This window comes from Phycodurus eques, chromosome 14 (assembly GCF_024500275.1).
Source record: "Phycodurus eques isolate BA_2022a chromosome 14, UOR_Pequ_1.1, whole genome shotgun sequence".
Taxonomy (NCBI): domain Eukaryota; kingdom Metazoa; phylum Chordata; class Actinopteri; order Syngnathiformes; family Syngnathidae; genus Phycodurus; species Phycodurus eques.
This window is the reverse complement of record NC_084538.1, coordinates 21,944,551-21,963,642: the sequence shown is the minus strand read 5'-3', so window position 1 is coordinate 21,963,642 and position 19,092 is coordinate 21,944,551. Positions and strand designations below refer to the sequence as shown.

The following is a 19,092-nucleotide window of genomic DNA, read 5'->3' as shown; positions in this document are numbered from 1 at the left end:
GGGTCCTATCCTCTGTTCCGTTCATGACTGGGAGCTGGTTTACTCCAGGGGGAAAAAATGCATACTGTTGTGTATGTGTAGGTGCTTCTGGATGAAAATGAGTGGTCTATCACCAGAAATTTGGGTTACAATACAATGTGTTTTTTTTCATAAATCCAATCAATTCTTATTTTGCTGTGGCTCAACATTTAGATAACCTTCATCAGATTTGATGGTTTAGCCACAGACTCTCCCTCCAAGTGTTACGCTTCTCTTTCATAAATGTGGGAATGAAACTGTGGTAAAATGTACTAACCAGTGAAATTCATCAGCACCCCTAAACCTGTAATCCTAGAATCACCCATGGTACACGTTGATAAGTGAGGCCCCTGGTCCTAACAGATGAGCTGGATGACATCTTTTGGTCAGGAATCAACTAAGATTCAGTGCTGTTTTTTTTTTTTTAAACACAAATACAAGAGCACAAACAGAACAGGAAACAGTAACTTGCTGTCTGTTACCTCAATTCCTTTGGTGACAATATGGCGCAGTTTCATGTCCGTTTTTGCAACCTTCTGGTCCAGGATATTATCAATGAGTTTTTCCAACCTTCTGTGATGATGTTCCATGTTTGGCAAAATTTGGCAAATCTCTGAATTCAAGTCGGATTTCAATTGCACCTCAAATCTCTCTTTATCTACATACAAACACACGCATAAATACAGTAATTGCTGCTTTGCAAGTGTCCTCTGTGATGCTTTGAAAGGTGAATATTGGTTACCACATTTAAGGGAAGCTGTCTGTTGGTAGGATGTCTCAGGAAGCTTGATCATGGTCTCTATGATCATCATGATGTCCTCATGCTTCTTCAGGGTTGCAGTGAACAAAGCATTTGTTTTGAGGGCTGGAATGACCATCTGGAGTTGCAGCATTGCATTTTTCATCAATTCAATTCTATATTAAAGTGCAAAAAGGTAAAAAAAAAAATTCATTACACTGAATTTGTCTGCATCATTGGTATCCTTTTAATGCCGACAGGACTTTTTATGTTCTCAAGGGATTGAATCGATCGCAAACTAGACTGTTCCATTGTGGTCGATTCAATGCCCTAAGAATGAAGTGACCTGGATGAATGAGAATATTCACAGGCGTGACTTAATATGTTAAATACTGTCTACTAATACTATACTTTTGTAACTTTATTCATTCATAATTTCAATTATAATTTGCGGTAAGCAGCAATACATCCATAGGGACTTAGGCATTTGAACCGAGGGGTCATGTTCAAGTCTAGCTGCATATGAAATAAATTGTAACTATTTGCTGATGAGATGGCAGCACCGTTGCGTGCATTTTCTATGGGTATCCCAGCTTCTTCCTACTTTCATGATTGGCTAATAGAAGTCTCTAAATTGTTCATATGTGTGAATGTTTGTTTCACATGTGCCCTACAATTTACTGGAGTCATAGTCCATAATTAAAAATTTTGAACTAAGTTCACCATTCGAAAAATGAACTAGTTCATAGTTCTTTTTTGTTTTTTTCTCAATATGTTGCTGATGGGCCATTCTCCTCAAAATACTGATATTTTATTTTCCTATTGCTGCCACCCATTCAGTCCCAGTCCAGGCTGTACTACGCCTATCGCCTAAAGTCAAAGGGTGAGAGGATGTTTCCACCCTGGATTAATCACCTGTCAGTCGCAGTCATTTTGTTTCTTACTTCTTGTTACAAAGTCTGGAATGGAGTCCTGCTCACCTCCCTGTGAATGCCTGTGACACTAAATACTATACTGTGAAATAAAAATCTTGCTCGATGTAGTATATCTCATATTTGGTTTAACTATTAATTGATAAATCTAAAGACTGTACCTCGTACGCCCCACCAGCGTCAGTTGAGGAATGTTCTTGCTGGTGACTTCAAGGGTGATGCCTCGCATGTTGTTTTGATTTGCATCACTATCAACTCCAGCCATTCTGATGCCAAGTTCCACATCGTACTTGGGAATGACAAATTCGGTGGTAAGAATGTTCTTATTGCAATTGTATTTTAGAGATGCAGTGGCTTCTGTTGAATCATCACCTATCAACAGGAGAAATTAAACACATTAATTAGTTGTTTTCTTTACCTTATTGTGCCATTGGACACTATGACACCGTTGTATGTATAGATGTATACAGTTATTGTGTTATAATACTACCTTCTGCCTTTAGGGTTAACCTCAGAGAATCAATTTCATAGCGATCGTTTTTTCCTTCTTTCAGGGTTTCCCGCTTTATGGTGGCAGTGTACTCCGTAACTTCCTCTGTGGGTTGGATTAGAACTGCAGCCCTAAGAGAATCTCACAAATATAGTGAGGGTATAAATATATGTTAGGGTAAACATAAAACACTTTTCTATTATTTGCCATTTATTTTAAGTTTCACATTCAAACGAGTTTATCAAAGACAAGTGTCTTTTGAATTCCCTTCATCTGCATTGGTTTGGAATTTGAGAAGTAATGTGACACAGTCGTTGGGCTGTAAATATGTGATTTTACTGGGAAAAAAAAAAAAATACACTATACTCATATTGTTCGCCATTATCATTGGTACCATACCTGGGAATGGAGACAACATACATTTTGGTAAGGATAACTGTTGTTTTTAAAAACACCCACTTTAAGACCTATTTCCTAATGACTGTGTTTTCAAGCTTGACAATGAGATTGTCATGTAAGCAAAAGACCATTTTCCCAAAAAATTTAATAAATCGCTTATCAATTAAAATAGTGTCAAGTAAGTGGCCCATAAATTAACATCATTGTATTAAAACGTTCGTGCGCCCTATTTCTGACTGGTGATCAGTCTTTCTTTTGTCCAATCTAATGTATTCATCTCTTCTATAATGCAGCAAAGCAGAGGTCAGCAACAAGCAGCCCGCGGGCCATAACTGGCCAGCCGCCAATTATATCTGGCCCACCAGATGACATTTGTCAAGGTATGATAATGAGCCGGGCTGCCACAGCGCAATGGCGGGGAAAAAAGGGCTGCTGCAGCGCTCACTTCACTTCCTTGTTATAGCATTGAAACAGTTGATTGGCTGTGTAACCTATGTGATATGTGACGACATCACAAGAAATACACTGATTGGCTGACTTGCCCACGTGACTGACCCACATGACCAAAATGCGGCGTTCAATGCAGAATTAATGTCTACAAAACGTCGGCTGTGCCAGCTGTAACTGTTTACATAAGGGGTATACGTTAATGACCCAATTAAAACATTTGTCGTGACTAATTAATGCGAATTGCAGGACACATCATAGTCACTTCAAACATACCTCGCCTGTCTGAGTGTAACTTTGCAAATGATCGGGTGAACCGCCGCTTCGCGCAGCCAATGTCCCGTCCACTCCGTACAGCCCACGTCCCGGCTGCAACCTCATTGCAGGTGAGAGAGGTTGGCTTGACAGTTACGGTATAAACACAGGTTGGATGATCGCATACTTTTCTTTCCACTCTTCTTAGTATTTCCGATAAAGTTAAAAATGTTCCTCAATTTCAGCATCCAAAATCACACGTTCATAGAATTTTGACACGATTGACAGGTAAATCAACGTGATGAACTGTTCCTGTTATTCTTGTTTTATGTGAAGTTTGATGTAACTCTGACGATGAGTTTGTTCTCGGTGTGGTCAGGAATGAGATGGCTCCATTGAAAAATCTGAAAAATGGTCTGTTTAGACATGACACTGTTGTCTCAACTAATAAGAAACATATGGGCATTTTTCGATGAGTCAAGGTTTCGGTCACAAATTTAATAGATTAATTAGGCTCAGGGTAGTGTTTATTATTTAAAATGGCAATTACTTAACCGTTAAGTCTTAAAAGACAGTGTGTGTACATGATTAAAGACAGCCGTCTCATCCCCTGTTTCACAACACTGTGAAGACCCTCAGCACTTACACAGTAATAACAGCCTGTAGCAAATTAATTTGTTTGTTCATTAAATTATGTTTTTGTACACGATATAATAGGATAAATGAGGGGGGGGGACTTATTTTCCCCCTAGGAAAAGCAGGATTTGAATTGTCAATTGACAATTGAATTGAATCAGAATAAAATTTGGCCGAGGGCCAAACTTAGTTATTGACCCCTACAGAAAGGTAAGAAGCTTCATTATTTAATATTTACCAAGCTATTATTTATTGATTTAAAAGGACCCCCTTTTGCCAATGGCACCAGCTCGGGTTCCAGGGGTCCGAAAAACCTTACGTCAAAAGATCATATTTTAAATATCACATCAATCAAAAACAGACAGACATCCTAATATAGTTTACAACACACACAGCAACAACACATTTTTGTTGTGAAAACAAAATGATGTCAATCATACTGTACATTCAAAACAGGAAACAAAATAGGGATAAGACATACCTGTCAGACTGGATTTTTGCTTAGCTTCTAAGTACCGTATTTTCACGACCACACGGCGCACTGTATTTGAAGGCGCAGTCTCAGTCACGGGGTCTATTTCTGTATTTAACACATACATAAGGCGCACCGTATTATTGGGCGCAGGCATGGTAAAACATACGCTAGCTTAAAACATACGGTAGCATGCATGCATGCTAAAACAATGTTTTTATAAAGGCAGCGGGAGCAAAACTGAGTTCGGTTGTACTTTATTGAAGTATTTAACAATGTACTCACATTATTTTTTTTATCAATCCTCATCCACAAATCCATCAAAGTCCTCATGTTCTGTTTCCGAAATGAACAGCTGGGCAAGTTCTCCAACAAACACGCCGGGTTCGCTCTCGTCATTGTCAGAGTTAGTCTCGTTGCCGGGGGGCTCTTCAGTAACGATGCCTGCTTTCGCGAAAGCTCGCCTTTTACTGCTTGACAACAGTCAAAGCAGATACCTTAGCCCAAGCATCCACAATCCATTCACATATGGTGGCCTAACTCGCCCGACGTTGCCTCCCTGTCTTACTAAAGCTGTGTTCGCCATCTGTCATCCATGGCTCCCACGCCACTCGCAACTTCACTTTGAACGCCAAGTTGACACCGATGTCCAGCGGTTCGTCAAGCCTCCCGGAATGAGGGCAAGCCCCGAGTTATTGCCCTCAGTCGAATGGTGACTGTAGAGACGCTTCACCCGGCTGTTCTTTGCTCATTAATCCATTGCTCGAGTTGGTCTTCCAACTCGGGCCACTTGGCCTTGTTTCCGTGTTTTGTTTTTCTTTTTTCTCCGCGGAAACTTCGTCTTCTTGACTTAGCGAAGCTCGTTTTCCTGCTTCCTCCACTTGCGAACCATGGATTCGTTGATCTTGACTTCTCTCGCGGGTGCTCGATTCCCATGTTCCTCCGTATAACTGATAGCTTGCAGTTTAAAATGTGCTTCATAAGCGTGTCTCTTCGTAGGTGACATTGTCGGGGGTCCTTAGCCAAACTGATGTTGTTTTGCACAATGCACACCCCAGAAATGCTCCCAGTCAGTCAAGCGGTAATAAATATTTATAAAAATAAATAAATAAATAAATAAATAAATTTTAAAAAAACACCCCGGCGTGGCTTTAGCGTCCTACTTCACGCACCCTTCCCCTTCCTCAGCCACGTACGCTTTTGCTCTTTGTAAGAAGCGTGTCGGCAGGAAATGCTTTATTAAAAAAAAAAAAAAAAAAAAAAAAAAAAAAAGGTCAAGCGGAGCGCTCATCACACAACATTTATAGATGTTGGAACTCGCTGCACACAAGGCGCGCCGCATTATAAAGCGCCCCCGTCCATTTTGGAGAAAATTTGACTTTTAAGTGCGCCTTATGGTCGTGCAAATACGGTAATGCATTCTTATGCATGAGGACTTGCTGTTACATATATGTGTGTGTGTGTGGGGGGGGGGGGGGGGGGGGGCAGCAGCAGCTATTCAAAAGCTTGATGACACGATGGCTAACTGCCTTTTTTTAAAGCATCAGAATTTGGCCATGGCAATTCTAGTGGAATGACTGTGGCTTGGATTGCATCTTATTATGTAAATTGTGCTAGGACCTTTCAAGGTCGAAATGGCATCAAAGCTTTTTCCTTTTTAGAGATGAGGAGATACAGGTACACCTCAATAAATTTGAATATGGCAGAAACGTTAATTTTTTTAAGTACCCATCCATCCATTTTCTTCCGCTTCCTCTTATTTGGAGTTGCAGCATCTTAAGCAGGGAAGCCCAGACTTCCCTCTCCCCAGCCACTTTATCTAGCTCTTCCGGGGGATCCCGAGGCGCTCCCAAGCCAGCCAGGAGACATAGTCTCTCCAGCATGTCCTCTTCCCCTCCAGCATGTCCTCTTCCCGGTGCAATGTGCCTGGAACACCTCACCAGGGAGGCGTCCAGGGGGCATTCTAATCAAAGGCCCGAACCACCTTATCTGGCCCCTCTCAGCTCGACTCGCAGCTCGACTCTGAGCCCCTCCTGGATGACCGAGCCTCTCACCCAATCTCTGAAGGAGAGTCCAGACACCCTGTGGATGCAGACGCTGCACTGATCGGCCTGTCGATCTCCTGCTCCATTTTTCCCTCACTCATGAGCAAGACCCCAAGATACTTGAACTCCGCCACTTGGGTCAGGATCTCTTCCTCGACCCAGAGAGGGCACTCCGCCCTTTTCCAACTGAGGACCAGGGCCTCAGATTCGGAGGTGCTGATTTTCATCCCAGCCCCTTCACACTCGGCTGAAAACCGCTTCAGTGAGAGTTGAAGATCATGGTTTGATGAAGCATCAAAACAAGATCATCTGCAAAAAGCAAAGAAGAAATGCTGAGGCCACAAAATTGGACGACCCTTCAACACCTCGGCTGCACCTCGAAATTCTGTCCATGAAGGTAATGTGTCAAAGGGAACCCTTGGCGGAGTCCAACCCTCACTGAAAACAACTGTGACTTAATGTCAGGAATGCGAACAAGACTCTGACACCGGTCGTACAGGGACCGAACAGCCCAGGTTTCCGGTACTCCATACTCTCAGCGCACCCCCAACAAGACCCACGAGGGACACGGTCGAACGCCTTCTCCAAGTCCACAAAGCACATGTAGACTGGTTGGCAAACTCCCATGCACCCTCGAGGATACTGCTGAGGGTGTAGAGCTGGTCCACTGTTCCGCAGCCAGGACAAAAACCACACTGCTCCACCTGAACATGAGGTCCGACTTCCAGACAGACCCACCTCTCGAGAAGCCCTGAATAGTCCTTACTAGGTAGGCTGAGGAGTGTGATCCCCTAGAGTTGGAACACAACCTCCAGTCCCCCTTCTTAAAAACGGGGGCCACCTCCATGCTCTAAGAATCCAGAGGCAATGTCCCCGATCCCCACGCAATGTTGCAGAGACGTGTCAGCCAAGACAGCCCCTCAAAATCCAGAACATTTAGGAAGTCCAGGCAGATCTCATCAATTCCTGGGGCACTACCACTGTGGAGCATTTGAACCACCGAGGTGACTTTAACCCCAGAGATGGGAGAACCCGCATCAGAGTCCCCAGGCTCTGCTTCCTCATAGGAAGGCATGTTGGTGGAATTTGGCCAATTTACTCACAACATCCCGAGTTGAGGTCAGCAGCACCCCTTCTTCACGGTGCACTGTTTCCCACTCCTGAGACACCGGAAGGTGGACCAGAATTTTCTTGAAGGCATCAGAAAGTCGTTCTCCATGGCCTCACCGAACTACTTCTTCAGTGACGACCACAGCTGCATTCTGCTTGGCCAGCCAGTACCCATCAGCTGCATCCGGAGCCCCACTGGCCAAAAAGGCTCGTTAGAACTCCTTCTTCACCCTTACGCTGATGTCCACCAAGCAGGTACGGGGATTGCTGCTACAACAGGCACCAACCACCTTACGGCCACAGCTCCGGTCGGCCACCTCAACGAACATAGTCCACTCGTACTCAATGTCACCACTCTCCCAGGATGTGGGCAAAGTTCTGCTGGAGGTAGGAGTTGAAGCTCCTTCTGAAAGGGGACTCTGCCCGAAGTTCCAACGTCTGCCAGGTTGGACTGGCATCTTCCCCCACCATCGGAGCCAACACATCACCAGGTGGTGATCAGTTGGCAGCTGCGCCCCACTCTTCACCCGAGTGTCCAAGACATGCAGCTAGCTGCAAGTCCGATGAAATGATCACAAAGTCGATGATCAAACTACGGCCTAGAGTGTCCTGGTGCCAAGTGCATGTATGTACACCCTTATGTATGAACACGGTGTTTGATACAGACAGTCCGTGACAAGCACAGAAGTCCAATCACAAAACACCGCTCTGGTTCTGATCAGGTGGGTTGTTCACCCTCTTCCAGGTCTCACTGTCACTGGCCACGTGAGTTTTGAAGTCCCCCAGAAGAACGAGGGAGTCCCCAGTAGAGGCCAACTCCAGCACCCCCTTCAAGGACTCCAAGAAGGTTGGGTACTCTGAACTGATGTTTGGTACATAGGCACAAACAACAGCCAGCCAGGACCCATCCCTAAGCCTGAAGGTGGAGGGGGGGGGGGGGGGGGGTACCCTCTCGTCTACCAGGGTGGACCCCAATGGACAGGCACCGAGCCGGGGTTCAATCACTATGCCTACACCTGCTCAGTGCCTCTCACCATGGGCAACTCCAGAGTAGAAGAGAGTCCAACCGCTTTTAAGATGACTGGTAGCAGAGCCCAAGGCATGTGTCAAGGCGAGCCCGACTATGTCTCACCAGAATTTTTCAACCTCGCACACCAGTTCAGGCTCTTTCCTTGCCAGAGAGGACAGTCTATGTCCTTCGAGCCAGCTTCTGTACCCGGGGATCGAATCGCCGCCATGCTCTCTATGCATCCAAGCCCCTTGGCCCCTCCTACAGGTGGCGAGCCCATGGGAGTGGGTACCCACGTTCCCACTTTGGGCTGTGTCCGGCCAGGCCCCATGAGTGCAGGCTCGGCCACCGGCGGTCGCCATCGATCCCCACCTCTAGCCTTGGCTCCAGAGGGGTCCATGGTGACCCGCGTCTGGGCAAGGGGAAAAACTTGTTTGTACTCATCATAGGGGATCTTTGAACTGTGCTTTGTCTGGTCCCTCACCTCGGACCTTTTTGCCCTGGGTGACCTGAGCAGGGGCATAAAGCCCCTGACAACATAGCTCCCAGGATCATTGGGACACACAAATCCCTCCACCACATGATAAGGTGATGGCTCAAGGAGAGGATGTATTTAAGTACTCATGCATTTATTAGATTCAATAAACATATGGGAAAATTCTTTTCAGAGGGCAAATTCCTGCCTAATTTCCATCTTAAAAATTATTCCAATTGTTTCTTGATTATTTGTTATGTAATATTCTGGTTTCTGGAGTTGGTGAATTTGGGGTTTTTGTTTGCTGTAAGGGTGGCACGGTGGACGACTGGTTTGAGCGTCAGCCTCACAGTTCTGGGGACCCGGGTTCCATCCCCGGCCCCGCCTGTGTGGAGTTTGCATGTTCTCCCCGTGCCTGTGTGGGTTTTCTCCAGGCACTCCGGTTTACACCCACATCCCAAAAACATGCATGAATTGGAGACTCAAAATTGCCCGTAGGTGTGAATGTGAGTGTGAATGGTTGTTTGTTTGTATGTGCCCTGTGATTGGCTGGCAACCAATTCAGGGTGTACCCCGCCTCCTGCCCGATGATAGCTGGGATAGGCTCCAGCACGCCACGACCCTAGTGAGGAGAAGCGGTACAGAAAATGGATGGATGGATGGATGTTTGCTGTAAGCTTAAATCGAAATTAACCACATTATATTAAAAAAAATACATATTTCACTCTGTGTGCAATGTATCTCTAAGAGTTTCACTTTCTGAATTGAATGACCTAAATAATTTGATAATTTGAATAATAATGTGATACTATTCTAATTTATTGAGATGTACAGTACCAGTAGCTCCTTGAGCAAACAATGCAGTGTGCCTCCTGCTATGTTCAGCGATTGAACTCTGACTTTTATCACATTTCCCAGTAGCCCAGAACAACAACTAAGATGGAAAGTGAGACAATTTCACCATCACGACCAATCGAAGCAGCGGCGGTTTCTGATCTGGGTGATAGGGCAGCCGCTCAGGGCTCGTTCCTGTCACAAATTGTTTACACAACGATCGAGAAACTCTCAAACCATGAGCTGTGATAACATTGATTCTGCCAGTGGTGTATGCTTGTCATTTTTATTATTTATAATTGGTTGTGTTTTATGTTTTCATAAGCCCAATTCCGTTGTATCTGCACCACAAATTGACAATAAAGGCATTTTACTCTATGCTATGTATGTTCTAACTTTATGTACTGTGCATTGCTGTGGCTGCAGTTGTTTTTTAAAGTGCTCTATAAATACAGAGAGTTGAGAGTTGAGTGTCTCAAACATTAAATCATGCAAGTCTAAGTACACGGACCCATGCGATGAAACTGCGAATAGTTCATTAAATCTGATACAGATCCTTTGAGCGATTTGCCATTACTTGGATAACTGTGGCAGTTCTAAAGCTAATACGTCATAACTCCAGCAGACAGCGAGTGAACTTAGATGAGTTTGATGCTGTCATTGTTGTCACTATGCATTTACCTGCCACAAATTACTTCAAACCTTGAAGTGTTGTATGCATAGGGTCCATTTTTTACTTTTTTCAGCAGACCTTTTGATACAAATGGCCATGCCATAGTGCCATAGAGCAATAGTCCAGCTGACTTCAAGCTATATAACTTACATTGTTTCACTAGTCAGAGGAAAATATGGGGCCTGGTCTCTGGAGGATGCATTTGAGTAATGAACTAAAGTGCAGATTTTGAGACCACTGAATAGGGGGTGGCAGTTGGTCGAGTTAGTCCGGTCCACCACAAGGAATGGTATTGTCATTGCTTGACCAGAGGAGACCGACACCAACTTGTTGCTATATTGAAAAGATAAGGGGGGGGGGGGGGGGGGGGGGGGGTGAAATAATCAGAGAGGGCAACACTCATGCAATCATGTTATATTTTCAAATTCATGTGATATCATAAAAATAATATAACAGTAAATTTCACAAACCTAAAAGTAAACAGCTGTGTGTTTGATTTTGGTGCAGGGATGGACAGTCTAATTTGTCTTTTGTTGATGGTAACTTTTGTATTGAGGGAGTGCTCGTGGTACATGTTAGTGTGCATCTCAATCCCAGCCTCCACATAATCAGGAGCATGAACACCCATTTGGGTGATGAACTCTATCCCAATAGAAGGCATAAATGCCAGGTGACCCTGCAGGTAGAGAAAAGTAAAGCAAAACAAGTGCACGAAACAATGATTCATTTTCGGCCGTATTATCCAATGTGCATAAAATGGAAAAGGTGCACAGTTGGGTGCTTTTCTTGCTCTGCAAATTCTCCCATTGACCTACAGTAAGTCTGTCATTTATGTACCTTCATACCAGCATCGCGCTCTGGGTGGAGAAACTCCAAAATGGGGGTGTTGCCTGTCAAATTTGGCCTTTCACGTATTCTGCTGTATTCGACTTGAACACTTCTCCCCTTACGCGCCTCAGAGGCTGTAGTAAGTCAAGCACCCCAGTAAGGTGAAACATACTGCACTTGAGGTTTTGGCTGTTACAATATATACCACATGTACTAATTATATTGTAAAAGAGAGCTATAAAATCTACTTAAACTTGCACTCGCTTATCTAATTTGAGATGTGATTGTATGGTTTTGTTACTGATAAAACATTACATGTCTTAGCAACTTCTTATCTTGCTGACTTAGTGGTACCGTATGTTCTGTCCCAAAACCTACTTTTCTCTTTTGGTGGCTCAGACAGCTAAAAAGAAGTCTGCAGGGTCCAGAGCCATATCTATTCGGGCTCCAGTACTCTCGAATGCCTTATCCGCAAAAATGAAAGCGGTTTTCTCAGTGGAAATGTTTAATTCTCGACTTAAGACCTATTTTACACTCTTGCATTTACTGTATTTAAATCACACGTAGTATGCAAGTATTGACTCTTGCTCTCCCTTATCTGGAATTTGACCTGACTTACTACTGCTTTTCCTCTCTCCTACTCCCTCCTCTAGTGCTTGGAGAGGTAGCTAGGTGGCGGTTGCTGTGTGATTTCTGCACTGAATGACCGGGTCAAGATCTGAGGTGGACCATTTCCCCGGAGGTGTTGTTATGGAGGAAGAACCATTTTGCCAAAGGTTTCTTCCTGCGATGCTTCATTTCATTAAATGGACTCGTATGCTGTTTGAACTAAAATTGTACAGAACCATACTATGTGATAAATTTTGCCACTCGCCATCCATTGCCTCGTTGCCCTGGAAGGGGAATCCCCCCATCTGCGGTCCCTTCTCAACGTTTCTTCTTTTTCATTCATTCATTCATTCATTTTCTGAGCCGCTTCTCCTCACTAGGGTCGCGGGCGTGCAGGAGCCTATCCCAGCTGTCATCGGGCAGGAAGCGGGGTACACCCTGAACTGGTTGCCAGCCAATCGCAGGGCACGTACAAACAAACGACCATTTGCACTCACAGTCACACCAACGGGCAATTTAGAGTCCCCAATTAATGCATGTTTTTGGGATGTGGGAGGAAACCGGAGTGCCCGGAGAAAACCCACGCAGGCACGGGGAGAACATGCAAACTCCACACAGGCGGGGTCGGGGATTTAACCTGGGTCCTCAGAACTGTGAGGCTGGCGCTCTAACCAGTCGTCCACCCTGGGGGTGTCACCAATCTTGGTCAGCTATTGGTCTGTGAAGCCCTTTGAGACTCTTTTGTTATTAAGGGCTGTACAAATAAACGCGACTTGACACTGTCACAAGTTTTTCTTTTCTTTTTTTGTCTCAAACAGTACACCAACGTGAGCATACACTTACATGACAACTCAGCCAGACCTATCACCCCCATTCGTAACCGATGCTGATTAAGGTAACAAGCTACTGCAATTAATTTTAATAATCTAGAGCAGGGGTCCCGAATAACCGTGGCCGCGCAGAGAGACTAAACAAAATATATTTTACTTATTTTTCTCAAAGAGGTAATGTATGCCAACGATTATAATGTTTTAGCTGTGATACTTTGTTTCAGCACTGGCAAACATTTTTTCACCGTTTTTTTACATTGCTTACCTACAACTGTGAGGAGCGACTATGCTTCAAACATGCTAGTGCCCTGCCAGCATAAGGCAATTTCAAATATATTCTTTATCTATTTCACTGATTTAAAACATATTTGCAAGCCTGGATGGGAGAATATATGTAAATTAAAGTGCGTAAGTCCAGGCAGTTTAAAAATGACTTATGCGCAAATGGGAGAATATTGCCCTTGACACTGAAACATGGGCTCAAACACACAGATTGATAGCATAAGCCTTTTCTATAGGCGGACTAGGATAATCAGAATTACTGTGTTTGAGTAGACGGTCATGCCTCCTTTGGCACCAGGGGCAAACACTCCAGCCAGTGAAAACTTTAGAGGGAAGCCAAGGGCAGTGGATAATGAGAAGGAATTCTCCATGAAGATGTAGTGAAGGAAGACTTCATTATCAGTCCTTGAGGTCAATTCAAAAAATATCTGTTGGAAAAAAGAACATGTTATACAAATAGAACTGATGGTAAAATGAATGAAATAAAGGAAATTCAGGGCCGGTTTCAGATAGGGGAAATATGGGCATGTTATTACAACCCCAATTCCAATGAAGTTGGGGCGTTGTGTTAAACATAAATAAAAACAAAATACAATAATTTGCAAATCATGTTCAACCTATATTTAATTGAATACACTACATTCTGCACGCGTTACAACAGCGTGGCTTCGTAGTAAAAGAGTGCTGGTATTAGACTGACCTGCCTGCAGGGCAGACCTGTCTCCCATTTAAAATGTGTGGCGCATTATGAAGCGTAAAATACGACAACGGAGACCCCGGACTGTTTAACAGCTGAAGCTGTACATCAAACAACAATGGGAAATAATTCCACCAACAAAGCTTCAACAATTAGTGTCCTCAGTTCCCAAACGTTTATTGAATGTTGTTAAAAGAAAAGGTGATGTAACACAGTGCTAAACATGTCCCTGTCCCAGCTTTTCTGGAACATGTTGCAGCCATAAAATTCCAAGTTAATGATTATTTGCTAAAAACAATAAAGTTTATCAGTTTGAACATTAAATATCTTGTCTTTGTAGCGTATTCAATTAAATATAGGTCGAACATGATTTGCAAATCATTGTATTCTGTTTTTATTTCTGTTTAACACAACGTCCCAACTTCATTGGAATTGGGGTTGTATTATAGCGTACAATTCTGCGAGTCTAAGAATAGCTTCTTACACTTGATATTGACTAGAAGTTACTATAGACTTGTACATTAGCAGGGTATTTTGTAATATTTGCCGTAATCGTTCCTACAATATGAAGACATAAGGAGGAGTGACCACATTATTACATTATTTAAGAAGATATATATGATGCATATATGACACCAACACATGGGAGAAATGTGTATAACTAACTCAAGGAAGCATAATTTACTGTACATGAAACCATGTCACAAATATCAATCTAACATGCATTTTTTAAATGCAGTTATCTAATGTGCAAATGAACTGTAACTTGGAAAGGCAAGATGTTTTTGTTGTTGTTTTATCTAATTTCTTCCTCCAACCACCTCCTTGTAATGATCTTACCTGAGGGGGTAGAACTTGGAAGAACACACTGAAGTACATGAACAGATTTTCTGCCATCTTTCTTATTTCGCTGGTCTTCACATACATCTCATTTCCCAAAAGCTTAAGATAGACAGTGGCTTCAGGGGTCGGTGAAGAACGTACATCCTTCATGAGCTTCCGTATGGTCTTTGCAATGTCATTCAGAAGTGCCTGTGAAGCCTCGAGAGATATCCCCAGTGTACATATTCGTTCTTAGACCTTCATGTAAAATGTCATATTGATGAAATTGCATACAAATAATGCATGAGAAAGAAGTCACCTGTTTCTTAATTCTGTCTGTCTTTGGGGCCATTCTGTGCAAAACCTCTTTGATCATCTGGGCTTGATCACCTGCCCAATACATGACTCTGGAAATGGAGTCCGGGAAGAAGCCGTTCTCTCCAAAAAGAGCCTCAACTGTTGGTTCTAATCCTCTTCCCTCAACAGAAAACTTGAAATAGGGAATTTTTTAAAGGAGCGTTTTAATACAGTATATAGATTTCACCACATCTTAAAAACACTCTTGAAAGAATACCTCAAAGATGTCATAGTTGTAGTTAAAAACTTTTAGAGTGGTCTCCAACATAACTTCCTTGGGTAAAGTATCTGTGGCATCAAAGATGATGTTTCCCCATACTGTACCCACAGGAGATTCAATCTTGTAGTTGCGTGATTTGCCATCAACGACCTCATTAGTGGTTAACAGTCGATCTTGCAAGGCGAGTTCAATATATTCCCTGTACCTTTAGCAAAGTAAATGAAGAAAATATCAAGAAATTACATTCCATGCATTTTTAAATATTGTAAAGGCTCCTCTCTTTGCTTTAGTTTATTTCCTTTAGAGCCACAACTGCGTTTTTGTCCATTTCAGGGCAGAAGAAAATAAATGTGTACAGTTCTAAAATGTTACACTGAACGTTTAATTTTATCTCAGGTTGGGCATTAATTACAGATACATTTTCAATAAGTACAATGTATCTGTTCTGTCCTCAGTAGACGTGTGGCTGCTCTATCCAGCTAGATAGACAGTTAATAGACAAGATGTGTCCATTAATCTCTTTGTGAGTAATTAATTGATGAAGCTGCATTTTGTATCTTACAAGACTTTAATAGCGACTGATGGCTTTATGTGGGCCAAGACCTTAACAGACACGTTGTTCTTGTCATTGAACACCGAAGTTAAATCAAGGCAAACTGACATAACACAAAATTAACAACTGGAGGATACTTCGGGTCAAATTAAACCAAATGCAAATCAAACATTTATACAGACGAACCATTACAACATGGTGTCAAACTTGTGGCCCGGGGGACAGTTACGTCCCTTCACATCGTTTTATGTAGCCCGTCAAAGCAAATCATGTGTGTCGACTTCATGTTTCTTGCTAAATTAACAAAATTTCAAATTATCTTCACTTAATATTTTTGAAATATTGCAAGCATGTTTTGTTGCCAATCCCCCTTTTAAAATAAATGAAATAATACTGTAACTGTCAAGCATTTTTTATGGGCTTCTGATTTTAGAACCTTCCCATGGGCTCACCACCTGTGGGAGGGGCCATAGGGGTCGGGTGCAGTGTTAGCTGGGCAGTGACCGAAGGCGGGTACCTTGGCGATCTGATCCCCGGCTACAGAAGCTAGCTCTAGGGACGTGGAATGTCACCTCTCTGGCAGGGAAGGAGCCCGAGCTGGTGTGTGAGGTCGAGAAGTTTCGACGAGATATTGTCGGACTCGCCTCCACACACAGCTTGGGCTCTTTTACCAGTCCTCTCGAGAGGGGTTGGAATCTCTTCCACTCTGGAGCTGCCCACGGTGAGAGGCGCCGAGCAGGTATTGGTACACTTATTGCCCCCCGGCTTGACTCCTGTACGTTGGGTTCTTGGAGGGGGTGCTGGAGAGCGCTCCCGCTGGGGACTCCATCGCTCTGCTGGGGGACTTCAATGCTCACGTGGGCAATGACAGGGAGACCTGGAAGGGCGTGATTGGGAGGAATGGCCCCCCCAATCAGAACCCGAGTGGTGTTCTGTTATTGGACTGTGTTCGTCACGGATTGTCCATAACGAACACCATGTTCAAGCATAAGGGTGTCCACACGTGCACTTGGCACCAGGAAACCCTAGGTCGCAGTTCGATGATCGACTTTGTGGTCGTGTCATCGGACTTGTGGCCGCATGTCTTGGACACTCGGGTGAAGAGAGGGGCGGAGCTGTCAACTGATCACCACCTGGTGGTGAGTTGGCTCCGATGGTGGGGGAAGATGCCGGTCCGACGTGGCAGGCCCAAACGTAATGTGAGGGTCTGCTGGGAACGTCTGGCAGAATCCCCTGTCAGAAGGAGTTTCAACTCCCACCTCCGACAGAACTTTGCTCATGTTCCGGGGGAGGTGGGGTCATCGAGTCAGAGTGGGCCATGTTCCGCGCCTCCATTGCTGAGGTGGCCGACCGAAGCTGTGGCCATAAGGTGGTCGGTGCCTGTCGTGGCGGCAATCCCCGAACCCGTTGGTGGACACGTCAAACTGAAGAAGGAGTCCTATCGGGCCTTTTTGGCCTGTGGGACTCCTGAGGCAGCTGATGGGTACCGGCTGGCCAAGCGGAATGCAGGTCTGGTGGTCGCTGAAGCAAAAACTAGGGTATTCCGGACGGCTTCGAGGAAATTCTGGTCAAACATCCGGCGTCTTAGGAGAGGAAAGCAGTGCACCACCAACACTGTGTATAGTGGGGATGGGGCGCTCCTGATCTTGACTCGGGATGTTGTGAGTCGGTGGGGAGAATATTTCGAAGACCTCCTCAATTCCACCGACACGCCTTCCCATGAGGAAGCAAAGTGTGGGTTCTCTGAGGCGGGCTTATCTCTGGATTTGAGGTCACCGAGGTAGTTAAAAAGCTCCTTGGTGGCATGGCCCCGGGGGTGGATGAGATTCGACCGGAGTTCCTAAAGGCTCTGGATGTTGTGGGGCTGTCCTGGTTGACACGCCTCTGCAACATCGCGTGGACATCGGGGCCAGTGCCTCTGGATTGGCAGACTGGGGTGGTGGTCCCCCTTTTTAAGAAGGGGGACCGGAGGGTGTGTTCCAACTACAGGGGGATCACACTCCTCACCCTCCCTGTTAAGGTCTATTCAGGGGTGCTGGAGAGGAGGGTCCATCGGGAAGTCGAATCTCAGATTCAGGTGGAGCAGTGTGGTTTTTGTCCTGGCTGTGGAACAGTGGACCAGGTCTACACCCTCGGCAGGGTCCTCGAGGGTGCATGGGAGTTCGCCCAGTCTGTTTTGTGGACTTGGCGAAGGCGTTCGACCGTGTCCCTTGGGGAGTCCTGTGGAGGGTGCTTCGGGATTATGGGGTACCGAACCCCCTGATACGGGCTATTCGGTCCCGGTCATCGAGAGGAGCCAGATGAGGTGGCTGGGGCATCTGATTCGGATGCATCCCGGACGCCTCCCTGGTGATGTGTTCCAGGCACGTCCCAGGAGACCCCGGGGACTACCCAGGACACGCTGGAGAGACTACGTCTTTCGGCTAGCCTGCCTGGGAACGCCTGAAAGAGCTGGATGAAGTGGCTGGGGAGAGGGAAGTCTGGGCACCCCTGCTAAAGCTACTGCCCCCGCGACCCGACCCTGGATAAGCGCTAGAAATTGGATGGATGGATGGATGAGGCTACAGCACGACCCTAGTGAGGATAAGCAGTACAGAAAATTGATGGATGTTTTTATTATAATAACTATAATAAACATCAATCCAATTCCAATGATATTTGTCCTAATAAAGCTAACTGGTGGCATATACCAACTGACTTTGGAAAGGAGGCGGGGTACACCCTGGACTGGTCGCCAGGCAATCACAGGGCACATACAGTATACTGTAAATAAACAACCATTCACACTCCCTTTCACACTTGTATACAATTATTTTTTTTTTAAATACCCCAAAAAGCACAGTGTGCAAACTCCAAACAATGTGGCCTGAGTCAACATTTGAACATGGGTCTTCTCATTTGTGTGGCAGACATTCTTACCTCTCAATCAATGTGCTGTCATGATATAATACAAACCCTAATTCCAGTGCAGTTGAGACGATGTGTAAAACATAAAACCAGAATACAATGATTTGCAAATTCTTTTCAACCTGTAGTCAATTGAATACACTACAAAAACAAGATATTTAATGTTAATACTGATCAACTTTATTGATCCCTCCATCCTTTTTCTGAGCCGCTTCTCCTCACTCGGGTCGCGGCCGTGCTGCAGCCTGTCCCAGCTATCATTGGGCAGGAGGCAGGGTACACCTTGAACTGGTTGCCAGCCAATCGCAGGGCACATACTAACAAACAACCATTCACATTCACATTCACACCTACGGGCAATTTAGAGTTGTCAATTAACCTACCACGCATGTGTTTGGGATGTGGGAGGAAACCGCAGTGCCCGGAGAAAACCCACGCAGGCAAGGGAAGTAC

General features: G+C 44.7%; 1 pseudogene; it reads right to left on the bottom strand.

The window, feature by feature from the left end:
• LOC133412903 (apolipoprotein B-100-like) overlaps positions 1-19,092 on the bottom strand; it is a 61,507-nt pseudogene that overhangs the window by 21,061 nt on the left and 21,354 nt on the right.